Source organism: Haliaeetus leucocephalus, unplaced genomic scaffold, assembly GCF_000737465.1.
Source record: "Haliaeetus leucocephalus isolate CR32 unplaced genomic scaffold, Haliaeetus_leucocephalus-4.0 Scaffold340, whole genome shotgun sequence".
Taxonomy (NCBI): Eukaryota; Metazoa; Chordata; class Aves; order Accipitriformes; family Accipitridae; genus Haliaeetus; species Haliaeetus leucocephalus.
In genome coordinates this window covers 9,801,003-9,806,450 of record NW_010972776.1, presented here as the reverse complement: position 1 = coordinate 9,806,450, position 5,448 = coordinate 9,801,003, and positions in this window count along the sequence as shown.

Sequence of the window (5,448 nt, the reverse complement as noted above, 5' to 3'; positions counted from 1 at the left end):
TAGTCTGTGTTGAAGGAAGCATTTTATTGAATATAACAGTTGGAAACTGAATTTGCCAAAGAATGTGTTACAGGTTTGAAGTTCTCAGTTTTACTGTAATCTTGTACTTTCCCTCCCATTTCATTATACAAAAAAAAAGTATAAAAAAAAAATCCAGAAATAATGTATTATGTAATTCCCATATGCCAAAAAAAGACTTTGACAGTTTATCACCAAAGTATAACAGAAGCTTTTTTGACTGTTTTAAGATCCTTCCATCTTAAAAAAAGGTTCCCCTTAAAAAAAAATCCAAACATGGAAAATTACAGAAAGTCACATAGAGTTATTTTGGTGAACTTGGAGTCTGGCTTTCAGTACCCTGGCAACAATGGAAGACCTAGAGGTAGTATTATCTGTTGCCCTTATGAGTAGTTACAGAACCATTTGTTTATGTAGTGGTTGCGTTCTGTTTAACCTGTCTTGTGTCCCTAACAAAACCAAATTTTATACCTAACAATTCTTGCCTGCGCAAACAACTTCCTAAACACGTTCATTTTCCTCGCTCCTTTGGAAAGGCTCCACTTGATCCAATTGTATGATGTTAACTTACCCAGCAGCCAAACTTCTAAGCCCATTCAATAAAATCAGAGTACTCGGTGAATGTGTAAAATGAGTGCTCTGAAGCTGAGCATGATACCCCAAATTATGGCATTTCACACAGAATACAACATGAGAGGGAAAAATGAAAGGTTGATGGAGCTATGTGGGCACGATTAAGGTGTCCTGGTTATATGAAGCACAGTTTGCAATGAGTTTGAATGTCAGGTTGGAGTTTTTATTCATTAATGTCACTGTAACTTTGTTCCTTGGGATAAAAATATTCAAACTAGTTCTTAGTCTGGAATACTTTGAGATTTCACAGTGAGAAACTTGGCCACTGGCACTATCTTCAAGGAATCCTGCTGAACTTATACATAGCATTTCTGGATATGGCTTGTAAGAGAGATGTTGGAGCCTATCTGTGTCTTTTACCAACCCAGGGCCTGTACTGAAAACGGAGCTGGAGTGAAGGTGTTGGACCCCTTATTAGTAGTCCTACACTACTGCTTTTCTCTTGCCCAGCAGGCGGGATGCATGATTCAGAGGGTTATGTTTGTTTCAAGTGATCAGAAAGTTTAAAGCATGTCACTCATTTCAGATTGATGCATTTCTGATGAACTTATGTTATTGGCAGCCTCTCATATGGTACTCCAAAACTTCTTTACAAATAAAAGAGGCTGGAAACTGCTGACTTTATAAGTGAGTAACAATTAACCTTTCTAAGGTGGACAGCGAGAAATTTCTTCTGTCTGTCAGCATCCTGAATTTCCAAACTACTCTGTAAACTTCAGCAATGGAGCATCACTCAAGTAATAAACGCCTTTTTTAGCTGGCAGAGTTTTTATGTATAAACTTTCCCTTTTCCTATCCTGATTTGTTGTGCAAAGTCTTAAGTCTGTGAAACATTAATTCATTAACTGATGGAAATGTTGATTCTTCTCATTCGTGTTTCTTCTTGTCAGTATGTGTGTCTGTGGAACCTGGTTTGGGGCTTTATTTCTCTTTATCTCTGCTATCCTACTCATCTAAACACTTTTTGTTTCCTTTCTCATGGCTTTGTTGATATCTCCTGGTCCTGTATGGCAGTAGTCGTGAGTGCAGCCAGGAAGGTTATTTAGACCTGATCTCCATCTGTTTTTATTGGCATTCAGGCTATCTTGCAATAAAGAGCCTAACTTCCTCTAAAAGCAGAGCAGCCAGAAGCATGTGACGTGTCAGCCAGTGTATGTACTCTGATTCACAATTGAAGGATTGCTTGATTAAATACAAACTTGGATGTAAAGGTGAGCCTTGCTCTCTGCGCTGCCAGTTAACAGACTGGCTGTAGGGCGCTGCTTGCTGAACAACCTGAGCATGGCAGCTGAAGAGTCCTCTTCCTGCAGGATGCTCAAAGGTAGATCAGTTAATGTCTAGTTATTGGATGGGTATAGAAAGATTAAAGGAGAGGTAGCATTTAATTTTGGAAATGGTCTTTTTCGTAGACCTAGAAAAACAATATGTTTTCTCTTAAATTAGTGCACCTGTAGAAAAGGGCTCTTTATGTGTGGTGCCTAAAGCTAGTCTGGAAGTGTGTCAGTTTTCTAATAAACCTTATACATTGTAGTTACAGGAATGTGACTTGTGTTAAGAGCAAGGTGTCTATTACTGTGAAATACTTAAATGTTTAGAGGGTGGGCATTAGAGGAACTTAAACCTTTGAAAAAAGATCTATTCAATGATCGTTAATTTATTCCTCTCCTAGGAACTGAGCTGTATCCAGATGCTTCTACAGTGAGTTTGAAAAAGCTTTAAACTTTTATTATTTAGAGATATGACTTACTTCAAGGAAACTGGAAAGTCTAGCACTTGCAGGACAGCGGGAGGCTTCCACAGTGCCTAGAAAACAGGGTTTTCTTATGATTAAGCTAGGATGGACTCCAGTGCTTGGGTGATGAATACCTTGTCCAATTTCAGTTCCTTGATTTGTACTTTGAGCCACAGTGCAGGCAGACTGCAGGAAGATGGTTATTTTAAGACCTGTGGAGAACATGCCTCTTTGCTACTTGAAGCAGATATCCATTAAAATATTTGTGGAATTCAACACTGCGGTTGTTCCTTTCCTGGTCATGCTTGATGTACAAGCTGTATCACATCTAACAGTAGTCTGCTAACTCAGCTCAGGCTTTATTAGCCAAACTTGGTTCTTCCATCTTGTGCATTGTGATAAGTTACCATGATGACAAAGAAAAGTAGGGCTCAGTCATACCTGTACAGTCTTACCGTTATCAAAGGAGGAGGATAGAGTGAGCTCTAGTAAGTGTTTGATACATGGGAGCTGTGTAGGTATAATCAGCTGGAATTCAGCAGACGCTTTTATCAGGCTTAGAAGAAAAAATCCACAGCAGTCTTTTACTAGTATTTTTTGTGCAGATTTTACAGTTTTATACATGCATTGAGAGCACTGACCTGGAATTCAGAGGCAAATCTGCTGAAGCTGCAGAGAGCATGTAAAACAAACTCGACCCTTCTCACCTTAATCTCTCTGCTGTTCTATACCATCATATACTGTCAGTTTTGGGAAGAGGATAATTTCCCCGGAAAGGTAAAAACATTACATCTGAAACCAGACTTTTAACTTTTAAAAATATATAATTGTTACTTGATTCTGTAGTGGGCTTTTTTCTGTTGAATTTAACATTGAAAAGTTTCATACTGGCTGTTTTTGAACTCGTGTCTGAGCTTTACAAGTCCTGATTAAAGTTTTATTTTTCTCTTCTCCTTTTCCTCAAAAAGGAGAATGTATAGCAAGTAATAGCTCAGTAACGTATTGTAATTTGTTGTTAAAAAATGAAACGAAATTTTTTTATTTAGATGCTTATTTTGAGGGGAGGATTGTTTATATGTGTAGTAACTTTGTGGCACACCATGAAGAGTCTGTATGACCAAATGTGCCTCTGCAACAGTATTTGTCATAGGAGACCTATGAAACATCTTAGTGAAGATAGGCAAGCGTGCTAGCCTCAGTTTTCATTGTTTTCAGTGTCCTGAAAATACGGTTTTCAGTCCTCTCCAAAAGTGAAAGGATGAATTTTAAACCTGTTAGTAGAAGTACCACTTGTTTGCTCTTTGGTGATTACCTTCAGATTTAAGAGTCACGAACTCTGAAAAGTGATAAGAGACTATTGTTTTGTCTTTCATTTATTCTTAGGGACTGAATCTAATAATTGACAGAAGAGTTCAGGGGTGGGTTTTGGGGGGATGGGGTTGGAGATGAACAGTACATTTTGAAATTCTTTTGTAACATATAATTTTCTGGCTTGATGTAATTAGTGGCTACCTGTATGTTGTCTTTGAATAATAAGTTGGTGAGGTATCTATCATGTCAGGAGTCACTGTTCCAAATTCTGCTATTTCTTTCTAACTTACAATAATTGAAAATCAAATTTCTTCCTAATACTGCCTCACCAGTTTTTACTCTATTTAAAGAACTGTCATTTAAACTTCTAGCAGTTCTTCTAGAACAAGTCTGTTCTGCTGATTAGGCAAGGATCACTGAGTACACTCCTTAGCTCTGAAGGAGAAACTTAAATCTCATGGGAAGGGTGCCCATCTAGTGATATTCACTGAAATCCATTCTGCCAGAGGAATTGCTAGCCAGATAAATCTGGCAAAAAGAACTCAATCAGAGAAACTATTAAAAGGACTGACAAGGTAACAGTAGCTGGCTGGTCTCATTCTTCCTCATATCTTGTGCATGTAGTTTTGCAGAGATAGGTTATGTTGATTAGGTCTGTAGCTTGGGAAAGAGCATGGCTTCAGCTTAGATCTTTCTTTATGGAGAAAGCTTTGAAGAACTGTGTAGCTGACTCTTAGAAGTGTGAAGCCAAGTTTGTCTTGCCAAAATCTGGATTTGAATGGTCTTGATTGAAGCAGCGTATCTGGAAAAAGCTTTGTGGTGTGATATGTCTTGGTTCTGCATGAATTCTATATGCATCGATGAAGGAGAACCAGGAATGAGAAATGTTAGTTACCTGCAGGTTTCACGCTTGAGCTGTGGAAGGCGGAGTCTGAGAGCCCAGGGTGGCTTCACTGTTTTCATGAAGAAGTAAAGAACTGTGTGTTCAGTCCCAAAGAATGTGGGTTGTTTTTCTGTTTCCTCCCTGCTCCCCAGTCTTTTGCAGGCTTTCCTTTCAACTGGGTACTGTTATATGTTCTGAATATTTGAATAGTGTTGATGGGGGGGGGAATCAGAGGTGTCTATGCCTTGCTAGATGTCAAGTTGTATTTCAATGCGGGCTTCTGTGCTGGGAGCTGAATGCAGAGTAATAAAAACACTGTACAGCCTGAAATGACCATGAGTGTTGTAAAGTGCCTAAATATAAAACACTGAATGAAAAAGATTGCATTTCTACTGATGTAAATCAGTTAAAAACATATAGAGAGTTATGAGGGGAGCAAGAAGATGATCTTGCTGTTGATCTCTCACCTAGGAAGGTGTCATCTGGCAGCCGGTCATAGCAAGAACATTTTTACATTCCTGCACAGCTTTATTCTAGCCTAGTTGGCAAGAAGAATCTGAATTTTTTTTCAGGGTGTTTCTCTTCCTCCCCTCCCCCTTCCCCTCACCTTTTATGTAATGAGATGCTTTGCCATGCTATGAATGAGCTGCAAAGTAATTGAAAAAGGAGTTTCCTGAAACGGGCAGGTTGGTTCTGGCAGGGTAGGTTTCTTGCTTCCTTTGTAGCTCATTTTGGAGTTGTATTTCTGGTTTTTCATTGTGTGCTTCTTGTAGCTTCAGGTCCAGTAGGACTGATAGGATCAAGGGCCAGTACTTAAGAGGAGAGTACAGCTTTCAAGCTTGTGGTTGTCCAGCCTTGGGGAGAGCACAGA